This window comes from Acipenser ruthenus, unplaced genomic scaffold (assembly GCF_902713425.1).
Source record: "Acipenser ruthenus unplaced genomic scaffold, fAciRut3.2 maternal haplotype, whole genome shotgun sequence".
NCBI lineage: Eukaryota > Metazoa > Chordata > Actinopteri > Acipenseriformes > Acipenseridae > Acipenser > Acipenser ruthenus.
Genome location: NW_026708316.1, coordinates 1 through 20000, shown reverse-complemented (window position 1 = coordinate 20000; position 20000 = coordinate 1). Strand labels below are relative to the sequence as shown.

At 46.0% G+C, this 20000-nt stretch overlaps 2 non-coding genes across 2 annotated transcripts; one reads left to right on the top strand and one right to left on the bottom strand.

The window, feature by feature from the left end:
• Positions 1 to 13609: 13609 nt before the first annotated feature.
• On the bottom strand, positions 13610 to 13681 carry trnat-cgu (transfer RNA threonine (anticodon CGU)). The gene has a single exon. It is a non-coding gene; the product is annotated as a tRNA-Thr (tRNA).
• Positions 13682 to 17486: 3805 nt separating this feature from the next.
• trnat-cgu (transfer RNA threonine (anticodon CGU)) lies at positions 17487 to 17558 on the top strand. Its single transcript has one exon. It is a non-coding gene; the product is annotated as a tRNA-Thr (tRNA).
• Positions 17559 to 20000: the final 2442 nt, after the last annotated feature.

Sequence of the window (20000 nt, the reverse complement as noted above, 5' to 3'; positions counted from 1 at the left end):
ACAATTTAAAAAAGAAAATGCTGATGTTTAACAGACAGATAAAGCTAAAGCAGTGGCGTTGGTGGTATAGTGGTTAGCATAGCTGCCTTCCAAGCAGTTGACTCTCAAAAGCATGTGTTAGTTATTCACTTAATCCGTTAATATATTAGCAGCAATTGTGAAACCAGCTTATACTATAGCTAGGATATTAAGTAATAGTGGCAGGATAATTGTAGCAGGTTAATAAATAGTATACCTAGCATAAACTAATAAACACTTTAATATTACAATTTATATATGGGGTGCAAATAAAAATGTCAATTAATATGCATAATAAATGTTAACAGGCGGCTCCAAAAGATGGAGCAGAGCACAAGGAGGTTAAGTGACTTGCTAAGGGTCACACAACGAGTCAGTGTCCTGAGGTGAGATTTGAACTGGGGACCTCCTGGTTACAATCCCTTTTTCTAACCACTGGACCACACACCCTCCTGTTATGAAAGATAAGTAGCAATACACCGTTAGCAGCGTTGTAAACAGTAGCAGTATTCAAGTTATATCTAAATTCAATTTGAATATGTTCAGGATATCATATATACACATTTCAAAAACAATGACCATTTTTCAACGAAGATAAATATTTTTTTTCTGGACTGCTTCCAGCGACCCCACTTGAACCATAAGTTTGTTTTTACAAAAGTGGAAGAGCAATGAAAAAACCATGATAGCTCAGTCGGTACAACATCAGACTTTTAATCTGAGGGTCCAGGGTTCAAGTCCCTGTTTGAACAGCGTTTGTTTTAGAACTATGTATACATATAAAATGGATTTATGACAATTTACACACCGTTTTTGACTATTTGCATGTCCGATCCCCCACCTCCAGTGATAAAACGCGAAATAAACGCCTTTGGAATGTTGCATTTCTAGACCATTGCAACATCTAATTGTTGGTGTTTATTTTTCCAGTTACAAGGGACAAGTGGCCGGTTAGCTTAGCTGGTTGGAGAGTGGTGCTAATAACACCAAGGTCGCAGATTAAATCCTCGTACTGGCCCTCGCTTTGGTGAAGGAACCATGGTGTGTTCTACTTTTTTTCTTGTAAGCGTACTGTCAAACCTTTAATCTTTCACATTGCTATAGGTGCTGTTTTACATGCTCACCATAACTGTTGTGTAAAAATCTTATCAGCCCAGCCAACACACAGAAATCCAGCCACGCTGAAAAAATTTGCCATGTTTTGTCGAACGTAAAAGACTGACGCGAACATGATTTGAACACAGTCTTCTGATCTGAAGTAAGACACACTATCATTGCACCACAAGGTCAAACAACAGTGCTAAAGTATTATTGTTTTCCCCATTGTGTAGTGACTATCACGTTTGCTTCAAATGCGATAAATCCCCCTGTTTGAAACCGGGTGGGAACATCGTACAGTTTTGGGCTGCGTTTAAGTAGCATTCTGCGTGAAAGAAATGCTATCAAATCAACAACCAAAGTAGCATTTTCGTGCAAGCAGCCCGCCTTGCCTGGGTTCAACCAGAACCTAGATTTACACTCAAAAGCATGTGTTAGTTATACACTTAATCCGTTAATATATTAGCAGCAATTGTGAAACCAGCATATACTATAGCTAGGATAATAAGTAATAGTGGCAGGATAATTGTAGCAGGTTAATAAATAGTATACCTAGCATAAACTAATAAACGACTCTCTAATATTACAATATATAAATATAGGGTGCAAATAAAAACGTCAATTAATATGCATAATACATGTTAACAAACGGCTCTCCCAACACATCAACCGATGATGTGTTACATAAGGTAAGTAGCAATACACCGTTAGCAGCGTTGTAAACAATAGCAGTATTCAAGTTGAGTATCAATAACTCGTTAGAAACATGTTAAAATAATAGCAGCACTCAAAGTGTGTATTGTTAGCTCATTAGCATACTGTGTTACCATATTTTGTTACCAAAAAACAGCCCCCCCAAAAAAACACAATAGCAGCAATCAAGTTAAGTATCACTACTTCGTAATCAACAGGTTAAGTAGGAGAGTGGGAGAGGGGAGGGATAAGCCATGCACAACACATAGACACAATGTAATGTTAATACAAGTCATATTTTGTAACCAAAAACGATAGGTTGCGGATGCAACCCCGGTTCCCTGAAAGAGAAAATAACCATCAAGGTATGGGACATTGCCGTCAGGCAGTAGGGATTGGCTGAGCTTTATGTCAAAGCTGCCGATAGGCCTCCGCGCAAGCTGGCGTGTAAGCCCGCCCCCCTGGGAGCTTACTATACGCAACGCGCGGAGAGTCACATCCTCTTTTGCCCTTCAGGCCGTGAAGGCCTCCAGAGCGACCTCGCGGCTTGATGGTTATTTTCTCTTTCAGGGAACCGGGGTTGCATCCGCAACCTATCGTTCCCTTTCAAGTCGAAAATAACCATCAAGGTATGGGAACAGTGTACCCAAGCCGTCGCGAGGGAGGATTCTCGGCAGTAGGACAGACTTACGTCATAACACAACTGCGTAGGCAGTACATCTACACATATGCGGAGCTGCGCCTCAGCGTCTATGCTCACAATGACACCTGTCCAAAGGTGGAATAGTCACACCATATTGTCAACCACTCTACACGTCCGCAACCTGAGGCGTCATAGAGTGCAACACAGATGCTCCAAATGACGGAGCAGAGGATTCCAGTACATTTAACCGGTAGAACCTCGTAAATGTATGCGGTGTAACCCAACTGGCTGCAGCGCAAATGTCAGACATCGGCACCCCTCTAAAGAGGGCCCAGGATGTTGCCATACCCCTAGTGGAATGTGCCTTCAACTGCCCTGGTGGCGGAAGGCCCATAGAATCATATGCTAACTGAATAGCATCCACTAACCAATGAGAAAGGCGTTGCTTAGACAACGGCTGACCCAAAGTCTTAGAACCATGGCATATGAACAGCTGTTCTGTTTGCCTCACAGTCTTTGTGCGGTCAATATAACACCTCAATGCCCGCACAGGGCAGAGCATGTGTAACCGCTCTTCCTCTGGGGAAGAAAAAGGAGGAGGATGGAACGCCATCAACTCAACTGGTTGGTTCATGTGACGCATGGAGACCTTAGAACCGTCTCCTGCGAAACGAGTACATGATGAATGCACCGAAAGTGCATGTAACTCGCCCACGCGTTTTGCTGATACCACTGATAGCAAAAATGCAGTCTTTATAGACACGAACTTCATATCCACACTGTGGAGAGGCTCGAACGGTGCCTTGGTAAGGGCTTCTAGCACCACATCAAGGCTCCATGACGGTAAACTGGTCAACCTTGGAGGCCGCAAGCGTCTTGCGCCCTTTAGGAACTGAGATGCCAGAAAATGGCAACCAGGTGATAACCCGTCAATGCGTACATGGCAAGCCGAAATAGCGGCCAAATACACTTTAAGTGTAGAGGGAGACTTCCCCTCATCTAGCAGCTTCTGCAGAAACTGTAATATCACTGCCATAGGGCAGGAGACCAGGTCATGGCCCTCAGCCAGACACCAAGTCTGAAACAATTGCCACTTATACGCATATTGCGACCGAGTAGAGGGCGCTCTCGCACTCTGAATGGTGGATATAACCGCCGTCGAAAGCCCTAAGGCTGACAGGCGCTCCCGTTCAGGGGCCAAGCCCATAACTGCATGAGTTTGGGGTTTGGGTGCCATAGCCCTCCTTGGGCTTGGGACAACAGGTCCGCTCGCAGAGGGAGCTCCCTCGGGCGACCGTGCAACAACTGCACCAGACTCGGGAACCATATTCTCCGAGGCCACCGAGGAGCGATCAGAATCACTGTCGCTTGCTCTACCCTGACCTTCTCCAAGAAGGCGGGGAGCATTGGAATCGGTGGAAATGCGTACAGGAGCCCTGGCGGCCATTCGTGAGCCAGTGCATCGACTCCTAGGGGGCTGTCGAGGTCCTTCACCGAGAACCATAGGGGACAGTGCGTGGTCTCTCGCGAAGCGAAGAGATCGACTGTGCCGAACCAGTCCCAAATGCGCTCTACCACCCGAGGGTGAAGACGCCATTCGCCTGCAAGAGGACCTCCTCTGGACAGGAGATCCGCTGCGTAATTGACTCTGCCCGGTAGGTGAAACGCACGCAGAGAGGCTAAATGCGGTTGTGCCCAAAGCAACAGCCATGTTACCATCCGGTGAAGACCGGGGGACCGCAAGCCGCCCTGGCGGTTGATATACGCCACTACCGTGGTGTTGTCTGACCGCACTAACACGTGCTTGCCTAGAAGCACTGGCAAGAAGTGCCGAAGGGCGAGGTCCACCGCTCTAGAGCATTGATGTGGGCCGACCTCCAGGGTCCTGACCACACTCCGCGAGTCCCCGACCCGTTCCAGACTGCTCCCCAACCCTGGTTGGAAGCATCGGTCATAATAACCTCCCTTCGGAAGATGGGACCCAAGCGTACGCCCTGGCGGATGTTCGACTGAACTTTCCACCAGCGCAGTGCTTCCCAGCAGGTTCGGGATACCCTCAACCTGTGGTGTTTGTCTCTCCGCGGATGCAATGCGAAGGCATTGAACCAGGCCTGCAGAGGTCTCTGGTGTAGTAAGCCCAAAGGAAGGGCTTGCGAGGCGGCAGCCATCAACCCCAGCATGTGCTGACACAGCTCCATGCTGACTGTTTCTCTCAACCTGAATAGGGAGAGACACCGCTCCAGCGAGGCAACTCTTTGTGTCGACAGGGTCGCTTCCATGGACACAGAGTCCAGATGCAGACCCAAGAATTCGGTCCGTTGGCTCGGCACGAGGCGGCTCTTTTCTGAATTGACCTTCAGACCTAGCCGGTGAAGATGATTTGTAACCATCACTGTGTGCTGTGCCAACTGCTCCTTTGACTGCGCGCAGACGAGCCAGTCATCCAGATAGTTCAGCAGTCGGACGCCTTGAGCCCGCAAGGGGGCTAAAATGGCATCCATACACTTCGAAAAGGTTCGAGGAGCTAGAGACAGGCCGAATGGCAGGACACAAAACTCGTAGACCCTGCTCTGAAATGCGAATCGTAGGTACTTCCTGTGACCCGGACAGATGGGAACGTGAAAGTATGCATCTGTGAGGTCTACGGTGGTAAACCAGTCGCCCTGCCGGACAGACTGGACAATGTGCCTGTGCGTAAGCATCTTGAACGACAACACCCTTAGGTATTTGTTCAGTAGTCGCAGATCTAAAATAGGGCGGAGCCCGCCGTCATTTTTTGGCACTAGGACGTACTTGGAGTAGAACCCCTGGTCGGTCAGAGCAGGGTCTACTAGTTGAATGGCACGCTTCTTGAGCAATGCCTGTATTTCTGCATTTAGAGCTGAGGACTGAACCGAGTCCTTCACTGCAGTTACCACCACTCCCCTGAAGGGGGGGGGGGTTTAACCGGAATTGAAGGGTGTACCCGGTGAGTATAGTTTTGCGCACCCAGATGTCGTCGGTGCATTTTGCCAGAACAGGAGCTGTGGAACAGTGTAGGGGTGGGTTAACGGCTGCCGGGGTTTCTCAGGGCTGCTTAGGCTGCGCTCGTTCACGAGGGGCCTGGTCAGAGCCACGAGGACGCGGTCTGCCACCTCCTCTAGGGTGCCACCCTCCGCGCTGCGGTCTTGCAAACGGGGGTTGGCTGCGTGCTGAAACCCCCAAAGGGGCGGTTTTACTGCCCTGTGGGTGCGCTTGCTGCTGCGGCAGTGCCCTGCGCCACTGGCGCTCCTGTGGCCGCCTTGGCTGGAAGGGTTTGCTTGGCCACATCTTTGCCAACTGCTGCGACGCCTCACGCGCCTTGACAGAGCGTTGCAGCATCTCCTCCACCGCTGGGCCAAACGTGTGCCCCGGGGATATAGGAGCATCTAGCAATGGGGCCTTATCAGGCTCCTGTACCCTGGCCTGCGAGAGCCATAGCTGCCTCCTTGCCACCACAAGGGAATCAATGCTCCTGCCCTGTGCTCGCACATTCAGCTGAGCCAGCTTAACCAAAAGCTGTGCAACTGCACCCAGCTCGGTCCTAAGTCCAACAGATGGGGACTCAGGCAGATCGCGAATCAGCGCCGCCTGGTAGACCGTCAGGAGGCTGGCCACGTTAGATAGCCTAACTGCCTCTGTAGCCGCGGCATAACCCTTTTTCAGGTGGGCCTCCGTAATCCTACACTGCCTGTTAGGGCAGGAGGGGTCCTTAGCCAGCCCCGATAATGTTGGCGCCTTTACTAGCGCGGCGAACGCGATGCCCACTGGCGGAAAGGACGCTAACCCAGCTTCGCTCGCCCCGTGCATGGTGAAAGCCGAAGCCTTGCGAGAAGTTGCAGGGGTGGAGGCCGGGGCCCCCCAGGTGGACTGCACCTCCTTAATAAAATCCGGGAATGCCGGGAGCATCCTGGACTGAAGGGGCGGAGCCGATGGCAACTCAAATAGAGAGCGTCGTGTTGGCTCTAACGCAGGCCAGTCCACGCCTAAGTGACGGGCTGCCCTCTCCACCACCGACCAGATAGGGTCATTAGTATCCAGCACTTCAGGGTCATCCTGCCCAGAGTGCTGGGATGCCACCTCAGGCTCTGTGTCTTCAAAGAGCGGGTCTGCGTCAGATGCGTCCCTTGAGACAGCATTGGCGTCCCACTCTACTTCCTGGGGTTGGCCGTGAGGCACTGGTGGAGGAACCATCGGCTGACTAGCGATGGGTCCGGTTACTAGCTCTGGGGCCCGAGGCGCCACATTCGCTAGGGTCATGAGGAGGGATTGCTGTCCCATCATGAGCTCCATGAACTGTGACATCTTGGAGGTGAGCTCAGTCACTCCAGATGTGTCCTGGTAACGCCTACCCCTTCGAGGGGAGCGAGAGTGCCTTCTCCGGCGAGGCGATCAAGATCTGGATCGAGACTCCCGACGGGGGCGCGCCCCGCGAGAGGAGGGACTGCGGGAACGTTCCCGAGCACGCCTGACTGGAGACCTCTGACCAACTGTAAGCTGGGAGGATGGGCTCCGAGGGAGCTGAGATGTCGCCGGCGGCGTCACGACAGATGATGGTGGGGCCGAGACAGTGTGGGACGAGCCCGAGGATAGGGAACGACCTCCAACCGCCTTCCTAGCTCTCTGGCGAAGGGTGCGTGTCTGAAACCCCGCACATAGCTGGCAGTATGCCCTATCTGCCAGGGCAGATGCGGCATGGTCCGGCCCCAAGCATGCAACGCAGTCCTCATGTGGGTCGCTGGCAGGCAACTTGGCCTGGCAGGTCAAGCAACGGTGGAACCCAGACATGGTGGAACGCCAAAGCGTCTAGCACTGACGTCGAGCACTGAAGTGCGTGCGTTGAGCACTGCCGCGTCAAACGCCGAGGTGCGTGCGTCAAACGCCAAAGCGTCGGACACCAAGCGTCGAGCACCTGAAGTGCGTGCGTTGAGCGCCGCCGCGTCAAGCGCCAAGGTGCGTACGTCGAGCGTCGAGGGTGTGTGCGTCGAAGCGTCGAGCGTCAAGCGCCGAAGAGTCGAGCACCGAGCGTCGAGCGTCGAGCACCGAAGCGTCGAGCACCGAGGTGCGTACGTCAAGCGTCGAGGGTGCGTGCGTCGAGGCGCCGAAGCGTCGAGCGCCGAAGCGTCGAGCGCCGAAGCGTCGAGCACCGAGCGTCGAGCGCCGAAGCGTCGAGCACCGAGCGCCGAGCGCCGAGCGCCAAAGCGTCGAGCGCCGAGGTGCGTACGTCGAGCGTCGAGGGTGCGTGCGTCGAGCACCGAGCGTCAAGTGCCGAAGCGTCAAGCACCGAGCGTCGAAGCGTCGAGCACCGAGCGTCGAGCACCGAAGCGTCGAGCACTGAGCGTCGAGCACCGAGCACCAAGCGCTGATGGAACATGCACTGAGCGTCGAGCGCCGAGCGTCGAGCGCCGAAGCGTCGAACACCGAGCATCGAACACCGAGCATCGAGCGCCGAGCGCCGAAGCATCGAGCGCCGAGCTGCGTACGTCGAGCGTCGAGGGTGCGTGCGTCGAGCACCGAGCGGCGAAGCGTCGAGCACCGAGCGTCGAGCGCCGAAGCGTCGAGCACCGAGCGTCGAGCGCCGAGTGCCGAAGCGTCGAGTGCCGAGGTGCGTACGTTGAGTGTCGAGGGTGCGTGCGTCGAGCGTCGAGGGTGCATGCGTCGAGCACCGAGCGCCGAAGCGCCGAAGCGCCGAAGCGCCGAGCACCGAGGTGCGTGTGTCGAGCGTCGAGGGTGCGTGCGTCGAGGCGCCGAAACGTCAAGCGCCGAGCCTCGAGCGCCGAGCGTTGAGCGCCGAAGCGTCGAGCGTCGAAGCGTCGAGCACCGAAGCGTCGAGCACCGAGGTGCGTGCGTCGAGCGTCAAGGGTGCGTGCGTCGAGCACCGAGCGTCGAAGCGTCGAGCACCGAGCGTTGAGCGTCGAAGCGTTGAGCACCGAGCGTCGAGCACCGAAGTGTCGAGCACTGAGTGTCGAGCACCGAGCACCAAGCGCTGATGGAACGTGCACCGAGCGTCGAGCACCGAGCGCCGAGCGCCGAAGCGTCGAACACCGAGCGCCGAAGCGTCGAGCGCCGAGGTGCGTACGTCGAGCGTCGAGGGTGCGTGCGTCGAGCACCGAGCGACGAAGCGTCGAGCACCGAGCGTCGAGCACCGAGCGTCGAGCGCCGAGTGCTGAAGCGTCGAGCGCCGAGGTGCGTACGTCGAGCGTCGAGGGTGCGTGCGTCGAGGCGCCGAAGCGTCGAGCGCAGAGCGTCGAGCGCCGAAGCGTCGAGCGTCGAAGCGTCGAAGCGTCGAGCGTTGAAGCGTCGAGTGCCGAGCGTCGAGCACCGAAGCGTCGAGCACTGAGCGTCTAGCGTCGAGCGTCGAGCACCGAGCGTCGAGCACCAAGCGTCGAGCGCCGAAGCATCGAGCGTCGAGCGCTGAAGCGTCGAGCACAGAGCGTCAAGCACCGAAGCGTCGAGCACCGAGGTGCGTGCGTCGAGCGTCAAGGGTGCGTGCGTCGAGCACCGAGCGTCGAGCGCCGAAGCGTCGAGCACTGAGTGTCGAGCGTCGAGCACCGAGCGTCGAGCACCGAAGCGTCGAGCACTGAGCGTCGAGCACCGAGCACCAAGCGCTGATGGAACGTGCACCGAGTGTCGAGCACCGAGCGCCGAAGCGTCGAGCGTCAAGCACTGAGCCCCAAGTGCAGAAGCACTAAGCACCACGCGCAGAAGCACTGCACAAAGCGCCGAAGCGCTGCACCAAGCGCACGAGCGCTGACACCAAAAGCGCCGGAGCGCGAGCGCCGAAGCGCGAGTACCGAGCGTGGAACGCTAGCACAAATGCTTACGCGTCAGCTGACCCGCCAAGCGGAGACGCTAAGTGCTGGTACGGTGTCTGATGCTGTGCAATACCTACCTGATGGTGCTGGGGATTTTGCACGTTGGTGGTTGTCTTCCTCTGTATAGTGAAAGGGAAAAAAGTTTTTTTTTTTTTTTTGGACGCTGCAGAATAAAGTAAGAGGGTGTAGAACAATTACACACGTGGCGGGAGCGCGCCGCGGTGGGGAGGAACACTGCAGAGCAGACTACACGCACACGCACGGTCTAGCCTAAGCTAGACCGAGGATGCAGATATGCGCGTGGGCCAGGGCCAACGCAACACGCGTCCGAACAAAAATATATGTACACAATATATATAACAATATATATATACACAATAATATACAAAAACCCAAACACAATAATAATAGTAAGAACAGAGGAAAGACGGAGAGACCACGAAGAAACGCAATGCAAAAGCAAAGCGAGAAAGAGATATATAAAGAAAACAATATATATCTAACAATAATAATAATAATAATAATAATAATAATAATAATAATAATAATCACTGAAATAAACTCAGTGAAGGGGATAAACCAGCTTCTCAAGCCTAAGCTTATGGAGTACAATCAGTGTACAGCTCAAAGTCCTACCGCTACTGAGGCTGAAGGCAAAAGAGGAAGTGACTCTCCGCGCGTTGCGTATAGTAAGCTCCCAGGGGGGCGGGCTTACACGCCAGCTTGCGCGGAGGCCTATCGGCAGCTTTGACATAAAGCTCAGCCAATCCCTACTGCCTGACGGCAATGTCCCATACCTTGATGGTTATTTTCGACTTGAAAGGGAAAGCGCTTTATGGGTCGTCAGCGAGAATATTCGACACTTTGGAGCAGCAGGAGCGACGGGCCATGCGCCCCGCAGCACATTGGTTCCATGGTGTAATGGTTAGCACTCTGCACTCTGAATCCAGCGATCCGTGTTCAAATCTCACTGGGACCTAACTGAGGGTTATACTTTTTTTAACAAAGAAAATCTTGTGAATTTGACTGTTTCCAGCGACCCCACTTGAACCGTAAGTTTGTTTTTACAAAAGCAGCAGAGGCAAGGAAGAGCCCGGATAGCTCAGTCAGTAGCGCATCAGACATTTAATCTGAGGGTCCAGGTTTTAAGTCACTGTTCGGGCGGTGTTAGTTTTAGAACTATGTATACATATGAAATGAAACTGACAATTTATGCTACGTTTTTGACTATTTGCATATCCGATCCCCCCACCCCCAGTGATAAAACTCGAAATAAACGCAACGTTGCAATGTTGCATTTCTAGACCATTACAAATTGTTGGAATTTCATTTTCCAGTTAAGAGGAGTGAGTGGCTGGTTAGCTCAGTTGGTTAGAGTGGGATGCTAATCATGTCAATGTCATGGGTTCATTCACCATACTGGCCAGAACTTTGGTAACGGAACCATGGTGTGTTCTACTGTTTTCTTGTAAGCGTACTGTCAAACCTTTCATCTTTCATATTATTATTATTTATTTCTTAGCAGACACCCTTATCCAGGGTGACTTACAATCGTAAGCAAATACATTTCAAGTATCACAGTACAAGTAATAATACAATTAAGTGTAAGATAACTACAATGACTTTGGTTCAAGCAAGTACAAGTGTGACAAAATACAATTCAATAATACAGCAGATAACAGTGTCAGTGTGTGGCAAAGTGGCTGGTAAGGGGAACAGGTGTAGCGGTGATGCAATGCAGGAGTGACAGGCAGACAACGGTAATTTAGTGAATAAGTGTTTATTGTGGTGTTTCCAGGTCTGGCGACCGTCAAATAATAAATCCCCGGCAGTACACAACAATGTGTAAAGCGCGGGGAGCGTGAATAATACAACACAGTCCTGAACAGAAAACAAAGGCACGGTCACCAGTCCTGGGTGAATTCAAACGTGCAGGTGCTCTGTGCAGTGGTGCTCCGGATAGTGCTTTCGTGGCGACAGCTCCGGAGGTGTGCTTTAACTGTCTAGTGGTGCGATAAAGACAGACAATTACAGACAGACAGAAATAACACACAACACGTAACACTTATTTCTCTCTTATATTTCTGAGAGCTCCTCTCTCAGTCCTTCTCTCCTAACGTTATCCCAAACGAAGGAAAAGAACAGCGTTACCCCGGCCCCTATATGTAATCCCGCATGATATCTAGGTAAACGGTTGCAGCTGCCGTATTACTTGCAGCTGCCCCTCGTTTACCTGTCAAATCAATACGGTCTTACAACAGAGTCTCGCTTCTTTCCAGGCTGGCCCACTTCCCGGTCCCGGAAACGAACTGTCAGGCCAGCCCTTCCAGATACTTCTCCTCCCGTTCTTTAGTGCCCTCACAGGTCGGGAGGAAGATTTATCACCAGAACTCATTGTATTTGTCACACAGTGATAGTTACATCAGGATATGATTAAATACAAAATACTACAGATTAAACACTTGGCAGATTACAGTCTCTCCAACATATTTGATGTCATCACATTTTTCACAGGCTATTCCATAAACGACATTGCTATTTTTACAGTAAGTATTAGTTTTTAGTGGATATGTGGTGTTTTTATGTTTAATTATATTTTTACTTTTGTCCATGTATTTACACACTTTACATCTACTGGTGCACATGTTCGTAGAACCTATTTTGTCAATTATTCTTTTATGTTTACTGTGAATTAAAATATCACCTAAATTAGCTTCTCTTTTGAATGCTACAACTGGGGCCTTAAGAAATACTTTTTAAAAAATGTTTCTGAATTATGTAGAATCCACAAGTGTCCAAACTATCTTAGAAATATTGAGCAAAAGTTTAGAGTAAGTCATTACTAATGGGACTCCTTTGACCTTTTTATCTCTATAATCTAGTAGATCATCTCTTTTTAGTTTATCCACTTTTCTTAACTCCGTCTCTATAATTCTTTCTTTGTATCCTCTTTTTTAAAGATTTGTTTTAATACATTTATTTAGAGCATATTCTTCGTATTCTTATTCCTAGACCCTTTGGGATTGCTCTTTTAGTGTGTATTGGATGTGAGAGGACATGTGTAAATACTGGTGCATGTCAGTAGGATTACAGAAGTGGTCAGTCTCAATTGAACCTTGTACAAGTTCTACTATGGTATCTAAAAATTCTATTCCTTTTCTTGTCCATCGAAGGTCCACCTTAATATTACTGTGTTTTTCATTTGCCATACACTGTGTGTGTGTGTGTGTATATATATAAACAAACTGCAAATTCAAGAACTTTCCAGTCACTTCTGTAGAATCTCCATTTGTACTTTTTTTTGTAAATCTATCTGTGAGTGAGTGAGCACATGCTTTTACTTTTAAATGAATACATTATAATTGTCCAATAACCAAGCTGGTTAAACTATAATGCTTATTATTAGGAGTTAAAGAATAAACCATGTGTAACATTAATAGATTTAAATGTAAACTAAATATATATTTACAATACAGTATTTTGATATGTCCAAGCAACAACTATATTCATGTTGTGTGTGTCACTGGGGTAAGTTATAAGTTATAAGTTATAACACCTTGGTAGCGCAGACAAGGAAGCCAGACAAAGTAATTATCAAAAAGAGGTTTATTAATTGTATTCTAAAACTATTAAAAGCAATCAAATTTAACTATGCAAAAACACACTATTAAAATGGCTAAGCACATAAGCAGGGGTGGAAATAAGACTCCCATTTTATAGCAGTAGGAGCCATTTCGGGTTTTCTGACCTGCAGGCTTGTTTTTTCCAGCTTAACTATTTAAGGACCAAGCGCTATTTTGGCTGTATTTGACTCTTCCTATAACAATGCACTAAAATTCAATTTGTTACAGTCGCATCTTGGAATTGGTGTCCTTGTTTTCAGAACACTCTAGGGGAACGTTATAGCTTTTCTTAAATAATCTGTCAAAGCCGTCAGGCAAGGCAAACTGTGGCTTTGAATTTGAAATTTCAGTATGATGTGGTGTTGACACGATCTCGGTCCTTAAAGGGTTAAGAGCCAAACACACTGACCAATTGCACCACAGGAATTTGCTGCGGGATACAAGGTGAAAAATCACTCGCCTTGGTGGGTTGCATTTCTGAAACTGACAGCTCGGCACCGTTGGTTGTGCTTGGTAGAAAATGGCATTGTTGGAGTCGGGGTATAGCTGGTAGAGCATGTGACTGCAAATCAATCGGTCCCTGGTTCAAATCCAAGTGCCCTCTTTTTTAATTTAAATTAAAATACAAATAGCATTTTATAATTTTCATTTCAGCTGCAAAAGTACAAACAAGTAACATATAGTGTTTTCAGACAGCAACAAGGTACGGACGGGGATTGAACCCGTGATCTTCGGTTTACGAGACCGACGCCTTACCACTTGGCCACCGCACCCTCCGTGACTGCAAACGAAATCGGAAGCTTGGAGTCTATTGAGAAGGCTGCCCGGAAAGGCAATCTCGCTGGAAACCAACCTTACAGTTAACAGCTGAATGCCAAGGATGGGCAAAATAGTCACGGAAACTCTTTAAATAGAAACCAGTGGTCTCCATATTTATTTAAAATACAAATAGAAAATAGGTTGCCAGACATGTATTTTAAATAGAAATTAGTAAATACTATTTTGCAAATAGTATTTTTTTAAAACACTTGACACCATCTACCATTTATTTATTTTTTTCATAATAATGAACTGAAAGTTTCAGTACTGCCTCAGTCAACAAACCAAAAGAACTGGTACTTCTATAGCAATAATTACAGTAGTTTTAGGCTGTCTTTGAAAATGAATTTGGAGTTAAGAATCGTACATCTTTTACCAGAAACATTTTGTTTTACATTAAATGGATTTCATATTAGAGTGAAGCTATGGTCACATTGCTGAGTAAGGAATGACCATAAAACAAGGCACATGCTAATTCTGAGGACACACTCGTTTTCGGTGTTAACCCTATTATTTGCAGCAGCAGCGATGCAATTTTAAAGCTTGTCACCATTTTTCAACTTTTTTTTTATTTAATACAAAAATGCAGTTTCTACTCAATTTGTAATGAAGCAGTACTTGTTATATGATACTGATAGTAATCGTAATATAATCAGAGCCTTCTGAGGACACAGACGCCGTTACCAACAGTGACTTACAATCATAAACAAAAATACATTTCAAGAATCACAGTTCAAGTATTCATACATATCAGAGCAAGATAAAATACAATGACTTCAGTTCTAGTAGGTACAAGTATATGACAAAATACGATTCAATAATCATAGCAGATAACAGTGTCAGTGATAGTTACATCAGGATATGATTAAATGCAAAATACTACAGATTGAATAACACTTGTGGCAGATTACAGTACAGTAAATGAGGTAAAATAGGGAGCAAATAAGAGCACGTAAAGCACATTAAGGAAGAGTGATAAAGTGTCCACAGCAAAAATAGGAGTTCTACAGGTGCTGTCTGAAGAGGTGAGTCTTAAGGAGGTGCCAGAAGGTGGTCAGGGACTGGGCAGTCCTGACATACAGGAGTGTAGCTATTTATTTTCTTTATGTTCAAAACACTTGGTTGTAACAAAATTAACTAATTTAAATAAAAAAATGCTGAATCTTCCCTCTGACATTCTCCATTGACAAATAGAGTCATGCGAACCAGTCCGCACACCCTTCGTCTTTCTGGAGCTCCGCAACGACCTGAAATAACAAATGGATATGTGAATGTGCTGTATATCTAAACATAGCGATGGTTCCCTCTTTCACCGGCACACTGAAACACACTGAAACACAGACGTTTCAAGTGTTAATCCTAATATTTGCAGCAGCAGCGATGCAATTTTAAAGCTTGTCACCATTTTTCAACTTTTTGTTTTACTTAATACAAAAATAAGAATTTTAGGAAAGGAAAACATTTTGTTCATTAAAAGCAAACATGAGAATGGCAATAGTAGCAGAAATAACCTGAATTGGTGCAAACACTAACAGACAAAAAACACAAAATATTAAAAAATAGAATGTAAAATTAAAACAAAATTCATGTCTGCATGCAATCCATGTGTGTCTCGGAGGTCCAAAAATATTTGTTGTCAAATTTAAATATGATCTGACTGAATAAACAAGGACATTAGCAATAGCAACATGTGTGCTGCAATTATGCGTAAGATGTCTGTAATTATATTATTTTTTCAAAAAATAAAAAAATGTGCACATATCTGGTGGCTTAAAAAGCAATAAAAAGAAATGTACATCTTGGATTTTTTTTCAAAAGGGCAAGATTGGCCCACCCTGGCTGCAGCACTCGTGTTGCAGGGCCCAGAAGCACTTGTGCTGTAAATTAGCGAGCGCCGGGGCACCTCGCAACGGGGTTTCGGAAGCGCGCGCCGACTCGCGTGCGTGTTAGACTCCTTGGTCCGTGTTTCAAGACCGTGTTTCGCCGTTTGGCGTGAACACACGATCTGTCTGTTGTCTCCTTTTGTCTCGCCTGATCTGAGGTCGCGCGCGCCCCAGCCCCAAACCTCCGAGACACACATGGATTGCATGCAGACATGAATTTTGTTTTAATTTTACATTCTATTTTTTAATATTTTGTGTTTTTTTTCTATTAGTGTTTGCACCGATTCAGGTTATTTCTGCTACTATTGCCATTCTCATGTTTGCTTTTAATGAACAAAATGTTTTCCTTTCCTAAAATTCTTATTTTTGTATTAAGTAAAACAAAAAGTTGAAAAATGGTGACAAGCTTTAAAATTGCATCGCTGCTGCTGCAAATATTAGGATTAACACTTGAAACGTCTGTGTTTCAGTGTGTTTCAGTGTGCTAGTGAAAGAGGGAACCATCGCTATGTTTAGATATACAGCACATTCACATATCCATTTGTTATTTCAGGTCGTTGCGGAGCTCCAGAAAGACGAAGGGTGTGCGGACTGGTTCGCATCCCTCTATTTGTCAATGGAGAATGTCAGAGGGAAGATTCAGCATTTTTTTTATTTAAATTAGTTAATTTTGTTACAACAAAGTGCTTTTTAACATGAAAGAAAATCAATAGCTACACTCCTGTATGTCAGGACTGCCCAGTCCCTGACCACCTTCCGGCACCTCCTCAAGACTCACCTCTTCAGACAGCACCTGTAGAACTCCTATTTTTGCTGTGGACACTTTATCACTCTTCCTTAATGTGCTTTACGTGCTCTTATTTGCTCCCTATTTTACTGCATTTACTGTACTGTAATCTGCCACAAGTGTTATTCAATCTGTAGTATTTTGCATTTAATCATATCCTGATGTAACTATCACTGACACTGTTATCTGCTATGATTATTGAATCGTATTTTGTCATATACTTGTACCTACTAGAACTGAAGTCATTGTATTTTATCTTGCTCTGATATGTATGAATACTTGTACTGTGATTCTTGAAATGTATTTTTGTTTATGATTGTAAGTCACTGTGGGTAACGGCGTCTGTGTACTCAGAAGGCTCTGATTATATTACGATTACTGTCAGGATCATATAACAAGTACTGCTTTATTACAAATTGAGCAGAAACTGCATTTTTGTATTAAGTAAAAAAAAAGTTGAAAAATGGTGAAAAGCTTTAAAATTGCATCGCTGCTGCTGCAAATAATAGGGTTAACACCGAAAACGAGTGTGTCCTCAGAATTAGCATGTGCCTTGTTTTATGGTCATTCCTTACTCAGCAATGTGACCATAGCTTCACTCTAATATGAAATCCATTTAATGTAAAACAAAATGTTTCTGGTAAAAGATGTACGATTCTTAACTCCAAATTAATTCATTTTCAAAGACATCCTAAAACTATTGTAATTGTTGCTATAGAAGTACCAGTTCTTTTGGATCAAAATACGGTTACTGACAGGCTCGTGGACTGAGGCAGTACTGAAACTTTCAGTTCATTATTATGAAAAAAATAAATAAATGGTAGATGGTGTCAAGTGTTTTAAAAAAATACTATTTGCAAAATAGTATTTACTAATTTCTATTTAAAATACATGTCTGGCAACCTATTTTCTATTTGTATTTTAAATAAATATGGAGACCACTGGTTTCTATTTAAAGAGTTTCCGTGACTATTTTGCCCATCCTTGGCATTCAGCTGTTAACTGTAAGGTTGGTTTCCAGCCAGATTGCCTTTCCGGGCAGCCTTCTCAATAGACTCCAAGCTTCCGATTTCGTTTGCAGTTGTGAAGGGTGCGGTGGCCAAGTGGTAAGGCGTCGGTCTCGTAAACCGTAGATCACGGGTTCAATCCCCGTCCGTACCTTGTTGCTGTCTTTAAAACACTATTTGTTACTTATTTGTACCTTTGCAGCTGAAATGAAAATTATAAAATGCTATTTGTATTTTAATTTAAATTAAAAAAAGAGGGCACTCGGATTTGAAGCGGGGACCTCTTCATCTGCAGTCAAATGCTCTACCACTGAGCTATACCCCGACTCCAACAATACAATTTTCTACCAAGCACAACCTACAGTGCCGAGCTGTCAGTTTCAGAAATGCAACCTGTCAAGGCTAGTGATTTTTTTCCTCGTATCCCGCAGCAAATTCCTGTGGTGCAATTGGTCAGTGTGTTTGGCTCTTAACCCTTTAAGGACCGAGATCGTGTCAACACCACATCATACTGAAATTTCAAATTGAAAGCCACAGCTTGCCTTGCCAGACGGCTTTGACAGATTATTTAAGAAAAGCTATAACTTTCCCCAGAGTGTTCTGAAAACAAGGACACCAATTCCAAGATGTGACTGTAACAAATTGAATTTTAGTGCATTGTTATAGGAAGAGAGTCAAATACAGCCAAAAATACGCTTGGTCCTTAAATAGTTTAGCAAACGGTTGGTTGCTTGTGTAACAGGTCTTTATATACAGACGTGCTCAAATTTGTTGGTACCCCTCCACAAAAAACGAAGAATGCACAATTTTCTCTGAAATAACTTGAAACTTACAAAAGTAATTGGCATCCACCGTTGTTTATTCCATATTTAATAGAAATCAGACTTTGCTTTTAATTTTTTATTCAACATAATATTGTAAATAATAAAACAAATGAAAATGGCATTGACAAAAATGATGGGACCGCTAAACTAATATTTTCTTGCACAACCTTTAGAGGCAATCACTGCAATCAAACGTTTTCTGTAGCTCTCAATGAGACTTCTGCACCTGTTAACAGGTAGTTTGGCCCACTCTTCCTGAGCAAACTGCTCCAGCTGTCTCAGGTTTGATGGGTGCCTTCTCCAGACTGCAAGTTTCAGCTCTTTCCATAGATGTTCGATAGGATTCAGATCAGGACTCATAGAAGGCCACTTCAGAATAGTCCAATGTTTTGTTCTTATCCATTCTTGGGTGCTTTTAGCTGTGTGTTTTGGGTCATTATCCTGTTGGAGGACCCATGACCTGCGACTGAGACAGAGCTTTCTGACACTGGGCAGTACGTTTTGCTCCAGAATACCTTGATAGTCTTGAGATTTCATTGTGCCCTGCACAGATTCAAGGCACCCTGTGCCAGGCGCAGCAAAGCAGCCCCAAAACATAACCGAGCCTCCTCCATGTTTCACTGTAGGTATGGTGTTCTTTTCTTTGAAAGCTTCATTTTTTCGTCTGTGAACATAGAGCTGATGTGACTTGTCAAAAAGCTCCAGTTCTGACTCATCTGTCCAAAGGACATTCTCCCAGAAGGATTGTGGCTTGTCAATATGCATTTTAGCAAATTCCAGTCTGGCTTTTTTATGTTTTTCTTTTTTTATGTGGGTCTTCTTCCATAGAGCCCACTTTCGCTCAAAAAGCGACGGATGGTGCGATCAGAAACTGACGTACCTTCACCTTGGAGTTCAGCTTGTATCTCTTTGGCAGTTATCCTTGGTTCTTTTTCTACCATTCGCACTATCCTTCTGTTCAATCTGGTGTCGATTTTCCTCTTGCGGCCACGCCCAGGGAGGGTGGCTACAGTTCCATGGACCTTAAACTTCTTAATAATATTTGCAACTGTTGTCACAGGAACATCAAGCTGCTTGGAGATGGTCTTGTAGCCTTTACCTTTACCATGCTTGTCTATTATTTTCTTTCTGATCTCCTCAGACAACTCTCTCCTTTGCTTTCTCTGGTCCATGTTCAGTGTGGTGCACACAATGATACCAAACAGCACAGTGACTACTTTTCTCATTTAAATAGGCTGAATGACTGATTACAAGATTGGAGACATGTGTGATACTAATTAAAGAAACTAATTAGTTTGAAATATCACTATAATCCAATTATTTATTATCTTTTCTAAGGGGTACCAACAAATGTATCCAGGCCATTTTAGAATATCTTTGTAGAATAAGCAATAATTCATCTCTTTTCACAGCTTCTTTGCCTTATTCTATGACATACCCAAGCCATAAATGATAAAATAGCTTTTAATTTCATCACTTTTCAGGAGGAATGAAGCATTATTTCAATGAGCTGTAAGGGTACCAACAAATTTAAGCATGTCTGTACATATAGCTAAATTTATGTTAATAATTTGACTATGCCACCTTGTGTTTATTAAGGACAAGGACGTCGAGTGGTTGGTTCCCACACAAACTCTTTTATCCAGGAGAAACCAAGCAATCATATAACAAAAATAATCTTTACAAGTTTTTATTAGTAATTGTTTTAAAAATCTCAAGCACATTAACAATAATGTAAACCATATGACAATGCCACCTTCACTTCACAGTCT